At 28.8% G+C, this 24,493-nt stretch overlaps 1 protein-coding gene across 2 annotated transcripts in view; it reads right to left on the bottom strand.

The window, feature by feature from the left end:
* LOC135960988 (electron transfer flavoprotein beta subunit lysine methyltransferase-like) overlaps positions 1-24,493 on the bottom strand; it is a 138,894-nt gene that overhangs the window by 81,414 nt on the left and 32,987 nt on the right. Inside the window, exon 1 of one of the 2 annotated variants that reach the window (XM_065512419.1) lies at positions 7,783-7,859. The exons of the other annotated variant lie outside the window; for it this stretch is intronic. The gene's annotated coding sequence lies outside the window, so the exon portion shown is untranslated. Of the gene's footprint in view, positions 1-7,782; positions 7,860-24,493 lie in introns of those variants that run through there. 2 annotated transcript variants of the gene reach the window in all.

Here is a 24,493-nt window from a genome sequence, read left to right as displayed (position 1 = left end):
TTTTTTTGCACGAATATAGTAGAGAGTTTAGGTGTCCTCACACCATATAAATTTTTAACACCGAGATCTGTGATATCTTTTTACATTGAAATATACATTCCGAATATTGACCTATATTTAACCTTTTGAAAGTAAACAATTTTATTCACACCATTTTAAAAACAATATCTTTGGCTTTAAAATGGAGTCAAAAATTATGCTGGTCTTTTTGTAGTTTCAAAGTTATGGGCAATTATATGTATACAATTTTAGACAATTTTAAAAAAAAAATTCAATTTTCAAATCGCGATATTTTTGAAATGGAAAGGGTTTCCATTGAAAAAGTCACTGTTATGAGGAACATATTTGATATATTATGTATGTGGTAAATTTCATTAAAATCGGAGATGGTAAATCCGACTGCTGTCCGCTTTCAGATTGATCCTCCCTATTATCTTATATATAAATAGGCCACACGTTTTTTTGTGGTACACTTTTAAGTATGTTATTGTTCTTCAATATTGATGAAACATATTTAAAAGGTTTTTTTCTCCAGATATGCACAATATAACAAATTATTTAAAAAATCATTACATAAAAGTGGTAAAAAGCTTTTAAGAAGTGGTCGAATTTCGGCCACCAGGCGATCCTAGTGTTCTATAAATATACAATATACATATCAAATTAGACCTTTCCAGAAATTTGAATGAATTTGTTAATCATATTGGAACTTGAACTGTAAGGAATAAATTTGAATTGTCGTTCTGGATATATAGAGATTGTCTCTAATAACGTCAAACCTGAATCCGTTATTGAATCTATCGTATTGAATCTACAATAGTCGCTTCGGATATTTCCAAACTGGCGGTTCGAAGTACACGATAAGGAAGTGTACGCTCTGTAATCTTAATGATAATTGCATACTCTTCGCTAGACCTATTATATTAGTGGAATCAAAAAAGTGTGATGGGAGTTAATCAGACCTAAACAGAACTGGTACTATTCGATGGGCTATACAAAATTCCTTAATTTGTTAATAAAGTATACATAACAAATGAGAGCTATTTCCAAGTCCCTTCCAGAAATTTGAATGAATGGACAAATTTCGGGAAAAATATTTTTTAACCAGCTTTTTTTAAAACATTTGTTTGACCTTGGCTGGAACGTGCAAGGACTTTGTTCAACAACAATCTGGCACATACATTAAATGAGTTAATTTTATTACTATTTTCAGATAGCAAAAGTATACATATAATATTGAAAAGTTGATAAACATATTTTGACTAATCGAACCATAATTCAACTTTTTATTTTTAGAAAAAGAAAAACAATTAAAATTGGTGATTATAATTTCAGTTGGTACTATAAATAAAAATTTCCATAAGTGCTATAAATAAATAATTCGTGTTAAAAATACTACTTTAAGTCCCTAAATGATCGATAATACAAAATAATAAAATAAGTCAAAACAAGTAAGAGAGCTATATTCGACTGTGCCGAATCTTATATACCCTTCACCAAATTATATTTTAAAATAAAAATTTTACATATTTTTAGGTAAACAAAATGTAAAATTTTTTAATTTATTAGCGAAAAAAATTTGATGGCAAAAAAAAAATTTTTTTATTGCTTCTGTTAGTTATTAAAATAAAAAATATAATATTTCTGTAAAAAAAATTTTTTATGAAAAAAAAATCGGATAAAAAAGATTTTAACCAATTGTACTTTGGCCTTATATACGCCGTTCCAAAGGTCATTGTAATATATTTTATTGGATAACTATATTGTCTATATTAATGAATTAGTAAACCAGATATAGATCAAAAATAGGTAAAAAATCGAGATTGTCCTGTTTTTTTCCTTATATCTCAGCCATTTGTGGACCGATTGCACAGTGGTTCCGCCCATAGGCCAAAAATAAATAAAACGATCACAAAATATTTAGACAAAATGCAAAAAAATTGTCTCTTAAATATCCAATCTTTTTAATGGCAAACCGGTTTTTACTGGAAATCTAACGGGACTTTTTAAAAATAAAATTAAAAGCATGAGCAAATATTCATTTGCAAAGCGCAGCTGAACGCTGGAAGAATAATGCAAAGCAAAAGTGCACTTCAAATCGGTCTTGCAATTGCTGTAGTCGACAAAATTAAATTATTTTCAATGGATTTTGAAGTTAAAGGTATTTATTTTATCTTTAGAAAATAATAAAAACTAACTTGATTTGTAATTCTTGTGAAATTAATGTTTTAGTTAACCTATATGTTTGTTACTTTTTTGTAAAACTTCATTGTGTTTACTTAAAGTTTTAGTTGTGTTCCCCCAAGATTCCCCCGTAGGTTTCTTTTTCATTGTATTAATCTGATTCTGAAGATAATAAAAGTGCTGAAATTAGTTGCGGAAATTTGCGGATGGGCTTGTAATCTGTAATATACTAACCCGCCGTCTTATTTTTGCATCGGTATATAAAAATGTGATCCATGGAGCTGAGGTAAGCAAGTATGTAGTAGTGTCAATATGTGAATTATCGGAGGAAGCAGCTGAAGCGCAATGCTACAAATACAGAACTATTAAATAGGCTGTTTTAAGTTCAGATCCATTTATTTCTGGAGGCTAAACTTACCAACAAAGAAAACAAGTAGTTTAAGTCAAGGATTTTTAAATTTGATTAATATTTGATATATATTAATGTTTTATTTTACTTAGTAATACCTCACATTGCATTATATAACTTTGTATAACTTTTTAATTTAGTTTTTTTTTCAGTGTATAATTCAAATGAATTTAAATGGAATAAAAATTTACTTAAATTATTTAAAACAAACGAATTTTCATACTGAAATACTTTATTTCAAAAATTCATAAAACTAATCTAAAAGCCAATTAACCCTTCAAAGATCAAAGGGCTACTGTGGCTACAGTTGTTAATATTTTTTCTTAAAAATTTGCAAACTTTAAGTTCTTCGGGCATGCTATGAGGTGACAAATTTTGAAACCCTAGCTTTTTTAGTTTTGGAGATATTGATTTTTGACCGCTTGTCCATATAAGGGAAACCACTATCGATATTTTCGATTTTAAATAGCAGCCGGGCCGGAAGAATTCCCGATATATTGATGTATGAATCATGTAATTAAGTTATTTGGGAACTAGGTAATGTTGATTTCAACATACAGACAGATATGGCTATATCGACTTCGCTATCTATAACGATCTAGAATATATATACTTTGTGGGTCGCAATATATACCCTTGCCACTCATGGTGAAGGGTATAGAAACATTGAAAAATTCTCTTTTGAATTTCAGTGTATGCGATCGATTACGGTTATCGTTAATTGATACAACAAATCAACCAGGTTTGTTTACATTTTAACCGGTGTTTTTCTGTTCAATTTTATCAAACGTTTTTCTATGCGAATAGCACGTGTTTTTATTTGTACTGCTTTAACTAGTTTTAACATCCCATGATTTTCATCAGTCAGTTGAAATAATTTAACTAATTAATTCTTTGTTTATTATACTAATTAACTTTAATTTCAAAAATTTACCTTGACATTCAAAAATATTCATAAAATGTAGAACAAAAACAATGTCTGAGTAGGTTCCATGGTGAGCACCCGTGAGTGTTTGGCTGTGTGTTTATGGGGCAACAATAAAAAAAGTAAATCCCCGTTCAAATGTACTAGCAAGTATAAACAAGTAAGAAAGTATACTATACTCGGCTACTTAAAGATAAACATTTCATTTGCTTATCAATTGTTTTGTTTTAGTTCCGAGAAGTTCATAAAATTTAATCATATTTTTAGAATACAACAACAGCAAAAACATGGCCAATAAAAAAATATTTCAGACACCTTTTAAGGTAAAAACAAAACACAATGAAGTGACCAAATAATTTTCTCTTTCATCCCAGAAATATTTATTTATTTTTGGGATTCTTGAAGTACTTAAATTTCACAACATATTAAATATGTACTCAGTTTATTGACTAATTACTGCAATAAATTGTTGTATAATGAATTATAATTTTTAATAGGGCTGATATTGAACCACTTGACTAAACAATTCGTGCTGACTGACTCCACATGTTTGTGCTTGTTTAAGACACTTTTAACTGACACATAAAAACAGTTTTGATTTCGTTTTTATTTTTTCATATTTTAATAAACGGACCGCAAGAAGGTGTCGTTATCTGAAGACTACTTGAAATTATAATATGTATTTATGTGAACATGGCAACTGCAAAAAAAAAAACAGAAACATGCTTAAATAATATCGTGATAGGAGGAGTATGTTTTGTTTAAGAATTTTAAATTTATTTTTGGTTTGTTGTATTTTTCCAATTTCGTTTAAAGATTACACAAAACAAAAAAGAGCGTGATTTGCGAATTATGAACCACATGTGATTATGCAAATGATTTTCACATGGAAATTTATGATTTTCTTTTGCAACAAATGCCGATAGTAACAGATCAAATTGTTTGGTTGATCTAAATATTTCTATGTTGGGTTCGTATGGAGCCCGGAAATTATAATAACGCTGATACTCAATCCACCAAGAATCAATTACATAAATTGTAAATAGTTTTTTACTGTGTAAACGGAGAAATAGATCAATTAAAAAATTTTGCATTTTTCAAATTGTTAATTTGTAAACGTAGATCTTTTTTACTACATGTGCTATTTTCATGTGACAGTGTTATTTCAAAAGCTTTTTAAATAAAATAAATGTATTTACACACGTATTATTTTACATGCATACGTACATTCTCGCTAATCCAGTGCTTCTTAAAATTGAAATAAAGTACCTCAAAGCTTCCCAAAATCTGCATGTGATTTAATTCCTTTTAAACTTCTATAATCAATTGAATCTACAACCAAACTGTTTCCTGGGCCGATGCCCAACCACTTCTTAGCTACCCGGCACAAAAATCCGTCCATTACTACCAGGAGTTCCGCCTACAAACTAATTCATTAGTGCAAGAGGAAATATCAATGTAATAAATGTTCGCATACAATGGACAGTTAAAAGCTTCCATCACTTTTAATTTGATGATGGTATCATTCTCTGGACCTTTGGATCATCTCGAAGAACAGTTACTCTCTCAAAGGCTCAATATTCATATCAACATATGAAGAGATCCCTGAACTGAATATATGGAAAGATCACTGAACGCCTCATTAGACATGGATACAAGGAGATGTACGCTCTGGAATCATCTACTTAAAGCCATTTAGCAAACGTGGCAAAGATCCTAAAATAAACTCGACTGGAATATGCGCTAGAACTATTATTACAGGTTTTATTATAGGGCAGATCTTATGACGTATAGCTCGGATTAATCAGACCATGAAAACGACCTACACCTTCCAGACAATGTCATCCAAATATTCACCAGCTTAACAAGATCATATGAAAGTGTGGAATGTGTAACAGTTGAATTTGAGATAGTCTTCTATGTTAACGAATTACACTAGCATAATCCAAGTCAAAATTATAGCTTTAAAAGTAGGATAGATCAAATACAGCATCACGGGATATCGGGCAGGGATATTGACATACATGTTTTCTGATAGCAAAGCGGTCATTATATCCGTGTATATCCATGTATCATTACGGGATCTATGTTAGGACTTAGAGAGTTGCCAATTATACTAACCTAAGAAAAACAATATTATTTCTAACAACAAGAAGTTATCCGTACGACGAATTCTAGTTATTTATAATTGTCTACCTCGTTTTAGCGAGAGCTAATGCCATAAATATGCCTCAAAATGCCATCAAATCATGCTGGTACTACAATAATATTTTGTGGTTCCAGAAAGTCTTTTAAAAATGATATATTATAGGTTTTAACAGAGGTTTTAAAAATATGAACTAAAATTCCATTTTGATCCCGCAAACTTCAGAATATTACCAAACACCTACTTACTTTTATTTTGTATTATTATGTAGACGGAAATAGCTATCTTAGAATCTTATGAAAAGCTAAAAGGCCTAAATCCACTTTTCAAAAATTTCACAATTTTGTCATACATGTTACTATTTAGTTCTAAACTCTTTGAATATTATTATGTTCTTCTATTATTTAATTTATGAGGAGTGGACTACAACCATTTTTTTCTATTTTATCATTTTCATAAATTTATGAAACGAATTTTTCAAACATTAGTAATTTACTCTAATTTTTATTTTGTTAGACCAATTTTTCAACAAGATCGGTCAAGAACTCTCTGAGTAAGAGAGGTCAAAATTTGACATTTTGGCCAAGCAGGTAATTTTTCTCATCCATGTAACTTATTACCCATTGTTTGACTTTTTTCCCAAAATCAAAATCACTAAGCGACCAAAAACCTTTTAAGGGAAAATACCAAAGCTTCTTTTAAGCAAAAAAATAAATAACAAAGGGCCAATTTTGAAAAAAAGTCAAAAAGAGTTTGCAAAAAATAGTCAAAAATTCTATGTCTTGAGTTACAAAACATTTATTTTAATAGATTATCAACTCGCATCCTACTAAGCGACCAAAAAACTCTTCAAGGAAAAGACCTAAGCTTTCTTTTGAGAAAAAAGTCAAACAAAATTTTTGATTTTGGTTAAAAATTTAATTTTTTTTTATTTTTTTGAAAGATTGAAGAAATAGCTATCCCAACTATTTGGGACACATTTTGCTAAGAATAATAGGTAATAGGTTACATGGATGCGAAAAACAAATATTTGGCCAAAATGTCAAATTTTGACCCTCAAACTCAGACAGTTTTTGAATCTTGTTGAAAAATTGTTTCTGAATTACTGTCCAATAGGACTAACCTTGGTACAAGTTTTATTCCGATCGGAAGTCATCGGTTTCAAAAGTTGGTTCAGTTGACATGAAATCCCCCATTTACTTATTGGTTCTACGGCTAATATTTCGATATGTTACAAACGGAATGAAAAAATCAATATACCCCCATCTTCACCCACCATCAAGTGTATAAAAATGCTTATTTCCATAATTTATAATTATTTGTAGAATAATGGTATGTAATTTAGAGGTTAATGTATTTTCGTTTATTTCGGTAACGGAATTTCAGTGGTAAAGGTAATTGCATGTATTTCGGTAACGGAGGTTTAGAGGTAACGGTAGTTGAACTGAAAGCTTATTTTTAGGGAACATTGATTTAAAAGAATAATTTTAAAAGTATCCCGTATTTTTCAAATGCAAATAGCCCATTAAAAAAGTATTTAGCGTTATTGACTGATAAAAAGTATTGAGTAGTATCGAGTAAACCATTGGCATGAATTTACCAGCACTTGTATGATGACCTAATTTCAAATAACAGTTTATAAAATATGCCACAGATTCATTGTAATTCTTGGAATTCCGTCCTTCCTTTGATTTAATATAAGTGAAATATTTATAGTAAACAATTAGTTTAAAGTACTTTAAAGCATGATAATTCAACATTCCACAAAAAAGTTCAAGATAAATAATGTTTTTTTAAGCATCCATTTTCCCCACAAATAATTAAGTAACAAACTAAACTATTTGAGGAATGTACGAAATTGTGTTTACAAACACATAAATATTTTAATATTAAACAATAAAAAAGAAATCTAATTAAAATTGTTAGCATTTTTATTTTATACTGAATATTATTATATTCTTTGAATTTGCACGTGATGCGAATGCGGGTAGAGGAATTGAGGGGAATTGAAATAAACATCTCATTTCCGATAACAGTGAAATACGTGTGAAAAAGTATCTTAATTTAATTTTACATAAATAAACTTTAAATTATAATTATTGTTTATTTTATAAATACAGTTTGTTTTGTTTTTAATTTTTGTTAAATTCCAAACTGTCAACAACATCTCCTGAGTTCTTTTGATGCGAAACAAGATCAGTCGTTGTGGACTAACTGGTTACCAGTATTTGACGCACATACACGAACCCTCCCTCATAAATATACCGCCAGAGATGTAATGATTTTTTTTTGAATTACCGGCTACAAATGTGGGTTTGAGATGGTGTCGATGATATGTATTGCTGTTGTTGTTGTTGTGACTGTCGATTGTGTTCCCACCAGCTAACGGTAAATATTCGAGATGTTGTATATCATCGGTTACGTACTTACGTATACGAATATGTATGTATGTCTGTACGTATAAATCGGAACATATAAACATCTGCGTAGAATGTCCATAAATATTTATCAGTAAGATTCATTCATATAATGCCGTCGCCGCATCAAGTCACTGTCACTGCGGTACTTGCGGTTTTTTTTGAACAGATTCAAAGGCCTCCCACCTCTCACCAAAATATTTGTTTTACTTAGTCGTTTGTTGTTTTTTTTTATTTTTTTTTGCGTTTCTTGTCAGTTTTATTTAAATTTATTGTTAATTTTGTATTGTGTATGTATAATAAAATAACTTCAAGATGATTATAAACTCATCCAGAGTCGTTAAATTAAAATATTTATTTAATTAAATTTAGTTGTCTGATTATCTGGTTACCGTTACAAATAAACTGAAAGTCATTTGTAATTGAACTTTAAACATAATGCGTCGTTTTATGGGCTGGCGACATTTTATGGCTGGAATAATTTAAGACGTTTTTTAACATTTTTATCAGTTGCTCCTCTTCTACACACTTTCATTGTCTAAAAAGTTAACTCAGTTCAAATACTTTGTTCTTTTTTTATCATTGAAGTTTGTATATAAATTATAGACAAGAAAATTGTAGTACATTTGTCAGCTGTACGCTAATTTGCCAGTTGTTAAATTTGTTATCAGACTTTTAATCAGCTAAACTTTTCAGGAGGCATTCCCTCACATACCTGTTCATAACAGTAGGTACATCAATGCGTTATCATGTAGAAACTCCTAGATAATTTGTTTTTAAAAAAACACAAACTGCGAAGCGATTTACTTGTCTGCAGATACACCCGGGAATCGAACCCGCAACAGGGCACCCCAAACATTAGTAATAACTTTAATTTCTATATATGTAATAAACAGGGCAAGGATTTCTATGCAAATACATGTTTGTAGTCAGTAACTCAAAATCACTTTTGACAATTTATCTTTCCGAATCGAAGAATTTGCAACATATTGTTGTTGCATATTTTTGAATATTTTGTTATAAATGCATTTTCTATTTAGTGTTGTAAAAAAGTAAATGTATTGACACTAGAATTCTATTGTGTTTTTTGATAAAAACAAAGTTCTCCTGTTTTTAACAGATGCGGCCCCATATATGCAGCAATTAGTCTAAAGGTATTTTATTCAAAACTTATTCATGTAACATGTTTAGCACATGGTTATGTATCAGACCATGATACAATAATTGTAGAAGGTAGAATCACTAGGGAGAGTTTTCAATATTTACCCCTATAACTTCAAACTTTGATTTTGATTTTTTTCATATTTTCTTTTGTTTGATGTTACAAGAATTGTATAATTGAGAATTTATTTTTTACTGAGTGTACCTTATATTGTTGTGTCATGATTCAGACTGTCTATTATTCCTACGTATTAAGAAAGGCAAGTAGACCAGCATTTGATCCCAGTGGTGGGACTGCTAGTTTAGTCAGAAAGGATATAAAGCATTTTCGAATGCCCGAGTATAGAAGTGACCATATTCAAGCCACTTCTATAAATTTACCTGGTATTCGAATTACAATATCATCAATATATTGCCCTCAAAGACAAAATGTAAATATAGATCAATTCCTCCACTATTTTGGTCCTATATTCATTACAGCTGGCGTTTACAATGCCTAACATACATTCTAGTGCACTCGTCTTACTACGAGGAAGCACGGTATCCAAAAAAAAGATTCAGCTTAAAAAAGATAATCTCATAAACGCATCCAAAATGGACAATGGGCGAAATATACAACCGAAAAAGTCGAGGCCTTTCCCAATCACTTGCTACATGTATTTACCCTAAATAGAATAAATGGTTGTATTAAATTGTAAATTTCCAAAAGAAAAATTCAATAAAAAAAAATATTTAGAACAAATAACAAGTAACAAGATAAGTACCAAAAAGTAAGTCCACTAGTAATTTCAAATTTCTTGAAATTCAGTTTCCGTGTTAAAGTAGTAACTTTTGTAAGTAATCGACTTATTGTTAATGTACGAAGTGTACATCATTATTAAATGTTTTGTAATCTCGTATGAAGAATGTCTACAATTATTATGAAATTGATTAAAAAATCATGTTTTCCCTTTTTCTGAAAACACACTTCAAATTAATAGCTCCTATTCAATCTGTAAATATATTTTGGGTGAATTTTATACTGATAAACCAAATTCTAAAGTGTGTTTAAAATTGTTTTTTTTTGTATTGTATATGGAGTTAGACATTAACATCTACGTCATTAAAATGTTTTATAGTTTGTGAAATAAATTAGAGTTAATTAAGGGTGCAAAAATGCTAATAATATTTTCTATCAACTTTAATTGTCTATCTATCAAATGTCTAGCGGTATAGTGAATTTCCATTGAACCATATCAAAAAAATATTTGGAAAATGAACGGCGCCAAACATCTTATATACCCATCACCAATATAAAACGGGTCCGTTAAGATACAGGTAGGCCTCCATTTACGCGGTTTGTTGGGCGCAAAAAATAGCGTGTAAATCAAATTCGCGTAAAACGAGGTTCTAATTTAGAACGAAATGCTTTTGTGGGGCTAATATTTTTTTATTTCGCATAAAACAATACATCAGTCACATAACAAAAAAGAAATTGGGACCTAAAAATCGCGTTAAATAGAAAACACATACACACATATCGTCTCCTTAAATGAAAGCGGACGTAACTACACAAAAATTCAAAATCGAGTTATTGATTGATTCAACAATTGCCAAGAATACTCTATTATTATTGATTCCGTCCATTTGCATTTAAGGTGACGATATATACTTTAAGTAAAGTTATTTTATTTATAATTCTAAAAACTTACTTCAAACAAAAGTAAAGTAAAAAAACTCAACTAAAAAAATTATTTCTTATCGAAAATTAAGGAAAAAATTTCAATTAAAAAAACAAAATATTCTAATACATAAAAGAGATCAAAACAAAAAATTCATAAAAATTAACGAAGTTTTCAAAAATGAAATCTGTTATTCGCTTGTGTTTTTTATTTTTTGTTGTTTGTTGCCGCATTATATAAAAATCGTGTAAAAAAGTCGCGTATTTGAAAAAATGGTGGCTAATTTGAGTTCGCGTTATATCGAATTCGCGTAAATGGAGGCTTACCTGCATTTGGTTTAAGGTCTCCTAATGTGGGCTCTATCGTGTTTTAATTGTCTAAAATTGTTTAGCTGTGCCGATTTCGACCAAACACCGCGATCTTTGATATTTATACCCTACACCACCATAGTGGGGAGGGTATAATGCGTTTGTGCAGATGTTTGTAACGCTCAAAAATATTTGTCTAACACACACCTTAAGTATACCGATCGACTTAGAATCACTTTCTGAGCCGATTAAACGATGTCCGTCCGTCTGTCTGGTCGGCTGGCTGGCTGGCTGTCCATGTAAACCTTGTGCGCAGAGTACAGGTCGCAATTTTGAAGATATTTCGATGAAATTTGGTACATATTATTTTTTCGGCTCAAGGACCAAGCCTATTGAAACTGGCTGAAATCGGTCCACTATTTCACCTAGCCCCCATACAAATGTCCTCCCGAAATTGGACTTTATCGGTCATAAATGTTTAATTTATGTATCTCTACAAATTCCGCTCCAAATAAGTTTTATATACACAAAATTCATGTCACCAAATTTTGTTACGATCGGTTCATAATTCATAATGGTGATCGGTCTATAATTGGTCATAGCCCCATATAAGGCCCACTTCCGAAAATCACTCAAAAATATAAATTATTGAAATTTTAAAAGAAAAATGTTTTTGCTCTTTTACTTAGTGTAGGGTATTATATGGTCGGGCTTGACCGACCATACTTCCTTACTTGTTTTTACATTGAAATATATTCTCCGAATATTGGCCTTTAACATTTTGGAAGTACTACAACAATTTTATTCACACTATTTTAAGGACAATATCTTTGGCTTTAAAATGTTGATCTTTGAGTAGTTTCAAAGTTATGGGCAATTATGTGTATACAATTTTAGACAATTTAAAAAAAAAAATTAATTTTCAAGTCGCAATATTTTTACATCGGAATGAGTTTCCATTGATATGAGAAACATGTTGGATATATTAGGTATGTGATAAATTTCATTAAAATCGGAGATGGTAAATCCGACTGCTGTCCGCTTTCACATGGATCTTCCCTATGGTCCTACTTGTTTTATTGTGAAACCTCTTTAAATTATATAAATACATATTTTATAGGAATATTTTAATATAAAAGTGCATTCATAATGCAAATGAAATTATATGGAGCAGTTTTGGCAAGTGTCTACCCTTTTGATTTTTACTATTTTTAAACCCTTCAACATGAGTGACAAGGGTTCCGTTTGTATTTCTATATTTGCGACCCCACAAATTTTATATATTCTGGATCGATATAGCATATCTGTCTCTTTGTTGAAATCAACTTTCCGTGGTCCCCAAATAGCTTACATACATGATTCATACATCAATATATCCGGTATAGACCCGGTTCGGTTGCTATTTAAAATAGAGAAAATCTGCCGACAATTTTTATCTATATCTCGATTACTTAATGACATATCTCGACACAATGACAATATGGTTATATAAAGATAAATAGTTGCAACGACATATATAACGCCATAGCAAGTCGGACCTACAATGGGTCAAAATCGGCAAAAATATTTTTTAACCCGAATTTTTTTTTCAACAAAAAATTTTTTTATTATACAATTTTTTTCACTATAAATTTAAACAAAAATTTTTTTAAAAATTATTTCTTCACTAAAAAATTTTAAAAAAGAAAATTGTTTTTTTTTAAATTTTGTTACTTAAAAATATTTAAAATTTATATTTTGAAGTACATATAATTTGTTGAAGGGTATATAAAATTCGACCCAGTTGAATATAGCTCTCTTTATCGTTTAATATATTCAAATTTGAAATGTTTAGTAAACAGTAGGGTATTCAATCGATTAACCGTTAATCGGTTAACCGATTAATTCTGGTAGGTTTACTGTTCGAATAATTCAAAATTGCCGATTTTCAAATAACAAATAAACCGATTAATTTATGTCGATTAACCGAAATTCCTTTTTTGCACTTTAACTTATTTTTTTGCATTTATTTTTACAAATGTCAAAGTAAAATTACATATTTTTTCGAACATCCAATAACAACTGACATATTTAATTTACGTGTATGTACATATTTGTTGGATGAAAACATTATAATTGACGAAACTGGAGACTTTACTGAAATGAGTCTTTTATCAAAAATTGTAGAAATTATTGAAAGTATTCAAAATCTAAAAAATTCAAAAAGGACTTCAATGGTATAAAGGACCATTTTTATAAAGGTTAAAAAAAAATAATAAAAAAAAAAATACTGAGATGTTGGATATTCTTTATCATACCTTATTTTCGATTTCTCCAACATCTACAATCAGCGAGAGAGTTTTTTCCAAGTCGAGTTTTATTAAAACTCAGGAAAATTATTTATTTTTTGGCTGAATTGTTATGTTTTGTTTATTTTTCTGTTTTTGTTCTTTTTATTAATAATAACTTAAATAAATACACAAAATTCGTGGTTTTATATTCAGTTTGTAACTTAAATATAAATTATTCGGTTAATCGAATAATTTAAAATTAACCGATTAAATCTAAACCCCGATTAATTATTTGCTCGATTAACCGATTAAACCAGTAACCCGATTAATTGAATACCCTAGTAAACAGTACAACAAATTATTATGGGACAGGAAGGACTATTATTTTTTTGTTATTTGTAAAGAAATAAAAAAAATTATATCAGAGATAATTTTTGACCTTTCTAAATGCATTTGCATTAAGTTTACACTCGGACTTAATTTTCAGATGATAAATTTAAATTATAATCTTTACAAGATGTCAATATACACATAAACTTTCACACTTTGTTGAATTTTGTCATTTTTCAAAAATCGAAATTCGCGAGTTTTTCAAAATTTAAAAATGGAAATGACTGCTCCATAGGTTATATGTGCGACAAAAATGAATAATATCTGAAAACTTAAGGTAAATTTTTGGCTGATGTACATTGGAATGATTGATATAATGTTTGCATACGTTTAGTTAATTTGCGATCCGTCTGTAAACATTTATTATAAAATATATATTCAGCCCAATTATGAATAAAAAATTCCCCGGGAGTTTTTTCCCATTGAATTTGAATAGGAAAATGGGAAACGGATAAAAACTCCCGGGGAATTTTTATTCATAATGCAACAATTAAAGATTTCTTTTTGAAAACTATTTTATTTTATTGAACTTTGTAACCAAATTAATATAAAGCTTAAAGTTGCATTAATAATGATGGATTACTCCACTCTTCAGCTAATGATATTTCTTTCTCCTTCGAATTTATTTGATTTGCATGCAGTAGGTCTTTAGGCAATGTTTCTTTAAATTATGGCCAGATATCATTCATGGACAGATTCATTAATTCTTAAGTTATTTGGGTAAACAATTGAATTCTCGTAATATAAGGAGTATGTATTTCAAACGTGCTGGACTGTCATATTATTTGCGCTTATTGATTGTGGGCTAAAATAATTTTAGGGAGCGTGTACTATTTTTAAAATAATTAAATTGGAATTTTATGTTTTTATTATTTATTTACAATTGCGTTACTTTGACAAAAAATATTGTCACTCTGTATTTTAAACAGTTGACGTTTTTTACTGGCGTGCAGATTGGATTGTGGACGTAGCTTTAATTTATATTTTCCTATGCATATCCTAGTTTTTTTCTGCGTATATTTTACAGTTTTTGGGTTTTTTTGTTTGCTTATTTTTAATTTGTTTGTTCATATTTAAACTTGTCCTGCTAATAAGGATATGTAGTTTTATTACAATGTTGGGCGATCGGATTTATGTCGTTTTTTTCTGGGAGAAAATTATGTCTTTTATCTGTCCTATTTTTCGAAAAGAAACAGATAAATATGTAATATAATGGATGGTATAAATATTTTTAAATTTCACAAAATAATTACTTTGTTCGTTGTTCGAAAAATGATTATACAATCTTGGACAGATCTTTTAAATTAACTTTTAATTTGGTAACAAATAGATTCCATAGTAAATAGTAGAAACATTATTTCCCTAAATGACATCGGTATTAGTTCATACGTAGAAACAGGTGTATGATGATTTTAAGAACTATCTCTGAAACTAGGATTTGAAAATTGTTGTGGCATATACTTATGTAAAGTAAAGTTCGTTCATATGAGGATTTCTATCAGTATAGTTAACATGTGCAAATTATTCAATTCCAGTTATAAGCCTATGCATAAATTTTAACAATTAATTTAATAATGATATTTGTTTACTGCTTTAACAATCTAATAAATCAATAATCAAGCAAATCCATACATAAATAAGTACATAGTTGGTTGATTCATATGGCCGCCAACACAGTACAGTGAATCTGCTTTAATTATTTTTATCTAAATATAATTTGCAAATTTTCCAAAGCTAAACAAACGTTTTATGTTATTTTTACTTTTAGTTAATTAACTTTGTTAGTAAATATTTAATAACAATCATCCCCCAATACAGTACAATACAATTCAATTTAATAAAAACAAATAACAATTAATTCATACAACAATGAAATTTGTGTAATTTCCAATGTTTATTTTTCCATTTGGGAAATTTTCCACAAGTTCTCATTCATTTCAATTTTATTACTACAATTCCCAATTTAAATGGAATCAATGAAACGTCAAAAGTGAATTAAATCAAATCTTCCATTGGAATTCTGCCACTACTGGGTGTAGCGTGTGCAAATCACGTTTCCAAAATGCCACAATTTTTCTGGTATTAACCGTTCAATACGTGTTTTAAACTATAAAATCACTTGTCATTAAGCTCGTGCTCGAGTCATTAAAAACCACTTGCTTAAGTTTTATTGAGAAGTGAATATTTGCACTGCATTATTTTGTAATTTACGCCAAGCATCTTGTATGTAGACAGTAGACTGGCAAATAATAAAAACAAAAAAAAATAATACAAACAATTGTCACAATGTAAATAACTGCAAAGTCTAGCTGACGAAGTCGACTTGTTGTTACACTATTTAATATTTAACATCGGAATTTATATTCAAATACTCTAATTTGTATCAACCTAGAAATTAACCAAAAATGTTAGGAAAATAGCTAAAATTAATTGAAATTCCTAACAAAATCGTTAGTCAATTCGATAGAGCTTTTTAATATAATTTTTTTAAGTTTTATTACATTTTTTAAATAATATTAGAATTGTTAATCATATTGAAAAATTACACTGTCCAACAAATTGAGACTTTTTGATTGGAACAGCATAGCGACCTTATAATTCTGAAAGGGCATGTTGAGTAGATCATTTTTGTAGAATAAACCTATAGTCCAGCTGGTCTGAATTTTTTTTACAGTTGGTCAATGTTTTATTTTTTGATCGAATGGAGCATTATACTAACTGAAAAATATGTTGTAAGTTAATATCTGAGAGAATTCTTATTGTGAGAGTTATATTGTGGAATTTTATGGGGATCATTTTTGGGGAAGATCTTAACCCTCTAGGAAGATCTTAACACTTGGAAAAAACGTAAAAAATACGGCCATTTTTACTTGTTTCAACTTTGGGTGCGTTTAACTTTTTATATGGATGAGATAACTGTTAGCAAGCTGTTTTTATAGATGATATTTAAAAAAAAATTTGAACCACCATAGGCCCGACATATCTAAAAAACTAAAAAGAGAACTAGCAAAATTAAAAAAAAAAAAATAATAAATAAACCTAAATAACTCTTGACCTAAAAGTGATAACCTACATATGTATATATGTTTTTTGTTGATTTTCTCTATGACTATTTATATTTTAAATATCCGCTCATTGGGATTATAAATATATTTTTGTCGATTTTTTTAAAAAATCTGAGACCCCAGGTGGCATTTAATATCGCTAATTAAGCGTAAAGAACTTTATTTACATCATTGGTGACTTTTTGAAAGGACTTTTTTTAATTTTCTCGAAAAAAGGGTCAAATTGACCCCTAAAGACAGGAGCTAGAGAGTTAAGAAATGATCCACAATAAGAATTATCTTAGACATTAATTTACAACATATTTTTCAGTTAGTGCTGTTGGACAGTGTTATTATTAGTTTTAAGTGCTGTTTTGCATTCAATCAATAGAGATTGTGAAAATTTTCAAAATCGGACAAATCCCAAAAAAAACATTGGAACAAAATGTCCGTCCGACTGACGTTTAAAACCAATTAAAACACGAAACTCGAAATTGGCACAAATCCATTTGTCCATAATGAATCTAGCAAGGAACCATTCGACTTCCCGTGCCATATCATCTCTTAAAATCGGTAATTACTTGATTACGAGTTTTTTCAAAATTATGATTCCAGTACTCTCTCAGTCATCTCTTGGAAGAGTATGATGAAATTGTCTGGTAGACGTGAGCCTTCAAGCTTCTCTAATATTCAGAGCCACATAGCCATAGCCTAATTTTCACCATTAATGTACCGGAAAATCCTGGATAATTTCATTCTTGGGATGTACATCTAGTTGCAATGGCAGCTTAAATTTGAGGTTGCGAGAGTATCATTATAAAACATTCGTTCTCTACATCGAAATAATAGCAAATACCGTTACCGAAATAACTGCAATTGCCGTTACCGCTAAAATATCGTTTCCGAAATAATACAATTTAGCGTTACATATTTATATATCATTTAACAGTTTAGAATCGGTTAAAATCTTTTTTAAGTAATGATTTCACAGTACTACTTTTTTTGCTTGCTTATATATTATCGGAAAAGATCTTGCTACTTTTTCTTAAGACACCAAAAACTGGAGAAACGCATCAATCTAATCATCCTAATATTTTGCAAAACACGTTTCTACAATCCAATAAATAATTCTAGGAGAGTTAGGGCCAGTAGCTTGTGGTAGTTTTCCTCATTGTACTGGAGAAACACATCGGAATCGAATTATCTATATTGAATCTTCCTAATATTTTGCAAAAAACTTTTCTACAATCCAATAAATAATTCTAGGAGAGTTAAGGCCAGTAGCTTGCGGTTGTTTTCCTCCTTATAATCTTGGAGCACTCTGATATTATAATTGAAAAATATACGCAAAATATGCCCTATTTTTATATGACCAACTTTGCATGGTAGTGATTAAAGGGGGAAATTCCTTGAAAATACTGCGATGTCGCGTGCTGTAATGCTGGATTTTAGAGGCGTATGTATTTTTGTTTTTACTTTTTTTTTTTTTTTGCTTTTTTTGCGAGTGATAAGAGTGTTTTTAATATTTGTATTTCTTTCTTAAGAAGTACAAATATGAATGTGTTTTTATTATTTAATTTTATTTAATTTAATAAGCACAAAATGGGTTTATTTGTTTACATGATGTTATCTGCATAAAGTTTATTCAAATTTCAACAAAAGAGAACAAATTCTAAATAAATTTAATTTTTCCTTTTAATGATTAACATAAAAAGTTCATGGTAATTAACTATATTTGAGAAATAAGTCATTAATTAAATTATTTGCATTCGATGTAAGTGTGAACATTTTGCGTAGTATTTTAACATTGTGTCATGTTCAACGTATCCAAACCACCTGTACTTAATTAATGCTTATAATATTAATATTTTAAAAGTGGTCATTGTCTAAAGTTCAGTTTTAAAACTGACACGTCATGTTGACATGCCCATTGAGTACATTTTTTTACATTTTAATGAAAATATAAAAAATAAAACTACAAATTTAAATTAATATGTAGTTTTATTTTGCATGTTAAGTGAATGACTGAGATAGGTCAGTAACAGTTTAGATTTTGTATGGAAACTATTAAATTCTTTGGCTGGTATTTTATTTATTATGAAATAAAAACTAGTTTTTAACAACTGAACAGTAAATCGGGGACTTTGGTACCAAGCTGGGGAAAATACTCAACTCACATGCTGTTAACTAATTAAATATTCATAAATATTCTTAATTGAGTTGAAATGATGTCTAGTCATCATTAGAGACACTCTTAAGAATTTGTTTAAGTTAGAAATGATTTGATGTTTTTGAACTGATTACCTTGATACTTTTATTTCATTGACTTATTCGAATCATTAATTAGGGTCTTATTACTATTTGTGATATTCCCAAATGTTTGTATTGTTTCAGGTTTTTCTTTTAAATGCTGTATTTTATATTCTTTAAATTCGAATTTAAGTTCTTTAGTCTTTAGTGAATTGTTTATCATCTACCATCAAACTATTTGTTCAAAAATACGAATTGTTTGATAAAAATTCTATATGAAAACCCGACAGAACAGTTGTTCTACTTAATGTCTTGGATAAATACCAGCTTTATCTAGATATTTAAAGTATAGAGGCGTTCCAAGGCGTAAGACCACTTTTTCCATAACACGTAATTTTAAACTTAAACAAGTGTTCTCTATGGCATTCACAATAACTCGTTACACTCAAAAGTAATGGATTTGACCCAAATCACGATTTGCGTATTCATATAAACCAATTTTTTTCTCAAAAACACTTAACAATGATTGGATTTGAGTCATCCTGAAATTTATTTAGAAGCTTAAATTGTAGGGTACAGTCGAATCTTTAATCTTTACATATTGTAATATCGCAATTATGTATTAACCACGCTATAAATATGGCCGTTAGTATAAGAATGTTAACTCTGAAGAATGAAATATTGAATGAAATATGAAAATAATGAATGTGATATCGAAAATGTTTTCAGAAGAACATGATCATAAAATGCACATACTTGACGAAAAAAACTTAATATTTTAATTATAATTTTAAACATATAACAGAATTATTCGAACAAGTTGAAATCTCTTATTTGAATTATTCGTTTTAATCGAACATACTTATATGTACATAAAGTTTCGTGTTCTGTTTTAACCGAAACCGAAAATTATTCTTTGGTTTTTACTATTAAACAATTTTCAGTAGAAAAATTCAAAATTTTTAAATGAAAAACATACTTTTTATTTGTATGGAAAAAAACAGTGAATATTTTAGATTCTGGCGATTCATCCAATTCTCTAAAAACAAATCGATGTAAAAATGTCTTCAGATTTCTTTAAATTTTTCAAGAGATTTACAATAATGAAATATGAATTTCCCTCACCCAAAACCGAAAAGTATTCATATAAAAAATTAAAAAAAAAGAAAAGTGTGAGTCCCTTTTTTTAGAATCTACATAATTGTATGTGGTCAAAATTTGGTGAAATTCTACTTCCACAAAGTGGGTCAAATAACAAAAAGTTTTTGTTACCTCAATATCATTAAGCCCTATATCCTTTATTCTTTCTTTGCTCAAAAACATATCAGCCAACTATTATGATCATAAATATTTTAATGTAATAGAAACTACCATTAGAAGAAAAAGTACAAATTTTCCACACTTGAACCCCCGTCAGGTTTTAAATTTCAAAGTAATTTCCTTATTCAATATTATAGAAAATTCAACAAGTACCATTTGAAGAACGAAAAAGTATTTCATAGTTCGGTTTATTTCTCCTTTTTTGGTATCATAATACCATTAAGCCCCCTATTCTTGATTTTTGGTTTTCGGTTTCTTCGAAAAATGGCAATTTACTATAAACCGGTTTCGGTTCGATTTTTCGAACAGTAAAAATAAAATTTTTAAAAAAAATATTTATATGTGAAAAAGGTGGAATTTCTGAAAAATGTTGGTATGAATGTTAAGTCTCATCTTTTAGCTAATAAAAAACTATATGCCGGCGTGACCATCCCCTTACATTAAATTAAAAAAAGTGTCTAAAAATAGACATTTTTTAAATTATTTTTTAAAAGTAGTAAAAAAAAATTTAAATAATAAACATGAGGAATTATTGCCAACATATGTATGTAACTGTTTCATAAAACATAAAAACCATGATTTACATGCAAATGCGGGACATCACATATGTTTAAACTTATTTTGAACTGGCTTTTCTGGGAAAACGAAAAATCGGAACATTATTTTGACCAGATATTTGTAATCAGTGGGTCATAATTACCCTTTTTTTTAAAAAAAATAAATATATATTTTATCTCGGAGCGAAATGGGTTAATAATAACCGGTTAACCGGTTTATATATTTTATATTAAAGATCTCATACTTATGACAAAGAATATACATGTATTCTAATTACAAAAAATAAGCCTTTTAAAAACGCTTAAATACTTTTTAATTCTAATTTTGATTACTTCTTTCAACGTTCACAAGGTCTTCGGATAAAATGCGACCCATTTTGATATTAAAATTTAATTTTTTCTAAAAGTGAGTGATTTTTTGATATTTTATGAATTTTATTTAATTTCAAATATCAACAACTACGTTTTAGAAACACAAATCTGCCAAAAAAATATCTATAAATTTTTTTCTTAAGATATTCGGGTCAAATTTGACACATTTTGAAATAAAAATTGAGTTTTTCTAAAATGAGTGGTTGATATTTTACGACTTTTATTTAATTTCAAAAGTCAACAACTGCGTTAGGTTTAAAAAAAATGGAAAAAATATATATTTTCTATTCGGGTTAAATTTGACCCGAAGATCGTAAAGGTCAAATATTTGAAGACTTTATGAAGGTTAAAACAATCTCATAGGAATAAAACACAGTTGAAATGCTTTGGAGTATATCGAATTGTTTCATTTGTTTTTATATAGCTAAACATTGAAAATGATATTTCACGCAGTGTACTTGTAGGACGTATATGTAGTTAACAAAGCATTGAGTAAGTTTTCAAGCTTTCCAGATCGTTTGTGACATTTTTATAAATATAAAAAGTCTTCTAAAATAGTTGGATTATTTTTTTTTTTAAATTTTTTGTTTGAATATTTTTATTGAATATTTTTTAAACTAAAACTCATAAAAACATACTTTTAGAAAAAAACGGTTATTCGAGGAGAAAAACCCGGTTTCTTCGATATTCGAAATGTGAGCTTTTCCAAAAACCGGTTATAACCGGTTATTAAAAACCGGGCCGATCACCCTATTAAGTACTAAAAAAACAATGAAAACTTAGGTTTCATTTTTCCAAAATTTCAAATTTTTTGCCATACCCTTATAACCAAATCTGATAAAATTTCATTGGTTGTATAATTTTAAGTCCGTATTTATCGATTTACATTTTCCCATAGGGTTTCTGTGGGATTGTAATCTGGAGATTGGGCATGAGAGGCGTGTTTATGGTCATTATCATGATAAAATCTCCAAACTAGGATATGAATTAGACCCATAACATGCCATGGAAAACAGCCCATACTATTATACTTGGGGTATAGTCTAGTTCCCTTCGGCCGTTTCATAAATGTTCTCCCACCACTGCCTCTTAATTGGATTCATCGAGAACTTTTTTTCAATTTTATATTATTGATAACCTCCCTTTGGAAATTTCTCTCTTGCCAAATTAGTTTGTCTTGAAGCAGTTTTAAAAGGCCTACATCAGAAAATTGTTTTTATACCCTTCACCTTCGTGAGGAAGGGTGAAGGTGAAGAAAATTGTCATTCCGTTTGTAATTTCTACATTTTTCATTTCCAACCCTATAAAGTAATTATATTCTGGATCCTTATAGATAGCGGAGTTGATTAAGCAATGTCCGTCTGTCTGTCTCTCTGTTGCAATCAATTTTCTGAAGACCCCAGATATCTTCGGGATCCAAATCTTCAATAATTCTATCAGACATGCTTTCGAGAAGTTTGCTATTTAAAACCGGGACAACCTCGATTTTTTACCTATTTTTTATCTATATCTGGATTATTAAGTCATTAATATAGACAATGTGGATATCTAATGATAGATATTTCAAAGTCCTTTGCAACGACGTATATAAGACCATAGTAAGTTGGACCTACAATGGGTAAAAATCGGGAAAAATATTTTTTAATCCGATTTTTTTTTTTATGAAAAAAATTTTAATTTTAAAGTATAATTTGGTGAAGGGTATATAAGATTCGGCACATCCGAATATAGCTCTCTTACTTGTTTATAATTTTACTGCTGATTTATTAATTGAATATTAACCATGGATAGTTTTATGCTTCAACCCAGTATTGAAATTGATTATTATTGTAGTTTTTAAATTTTCGAAAATTTTGTCTCTAACCATTAAATAAAGCTTTGTTCAATTATGGACCGATCGCAATGAAATTATTGTAGGTCGCTTGATTTATTTCTATTTTCGGAAATGGGCCTTATATGGGGGTTTTGGTCAATTATGAATAGACTTTATAAAATGTAAAATATTGAAAAAATCATGTCTGAATATATTTAGTGTTGAATGAATACTTAAATTCTGATTTATCTGATATATTAATACCACATAGGTTGTCTGGGGTCTTCTAAAAGCCTATATACACATTCAGGCTTAGAATATACATATATTTTTTATAAGCATTATTTTTTATAAAAAAAAAGTTTGTCTTTTAATTGGACATATCGATTAAAAAATATATTTTTTTTTAAATTTTAGATACTATGTATTTTGAAACAGTTTTTAAAAAATAACTTTTCAACATAATTCTTTGTATTTACGCAGACAATTAGTAATGTATTCCAGTTCAATAATATTGATGTTATTATATTTATTATGACGGATATTATTTTAAAAGGTTTTATTATTGTTCTCTGCTTTGTTTTTGTTTACGAAACGTAAGTACTTATATAAATTTTACGGGTCAATAAAAAACAAAACATTCAATTTTATTGCGACGATGAGAGAAGAATGATTTGCGAATGGTGATAATGATCACGATTGATCTGATTGATTTAATGTCGAAACGCAATTCACACCAACATACGAACGAGTGCGATTATACGGGTATTTAAGTGTGATTGTTTGTATATATTTTGATTATTATTTAATAATTTCTTCTGTATTGTGGCTAAATTTAGTTAGAAAAGAGCATTATATCTTTAAATATTTATTAGCACTAGGCCAGACTTAAAGTACAAACAAACGCAATTTAAACATTCTATTTATCCATGATCAGAGTGATTAATTTTGAAATCATAGAACTACTTTTAAAAAAAAAAACTGGTACATGTTTATTAAAGCAATTTATTTTATTTTTTTTTTAAATAAAAAGTACATTTACTTAAGCTCCAATCATTTAATATTCTGTTTTAAAATTTAAACTATAATAAAACTATTGTGGGGTTCTCCCCAATAACGATTCTTAATTAAGTTTGGTTTTGTTTTTTTATTAAAAAAAAATGTGTTTAATTTAAGAATTTATTTGGGAAAGAAATCATCAACCACAATAATTTTGCATGCAAGTCACAAGAAATTGTACATATGCACATTTTTGTTGCCGATGTA

The sequence above is a fragment of the Calliphora vicina genome, chromosome 5, assembly GCF_958450345.1.
Source record: "Calliphora vicina chromosome 5, idCalVici1.1, whole genome shotgun sequence".
NCBI classification, from domain to species: Eukaryota; Metazoa; Arthropoda; class Insecta; order Diptera; family Calliphoridae; genus Calliphora; species Calliphora vicina.
Note: the sequence above shows the minus strand (reverse complement) of the source record. Positions and strands in the feature narration are given on the sequence as shown.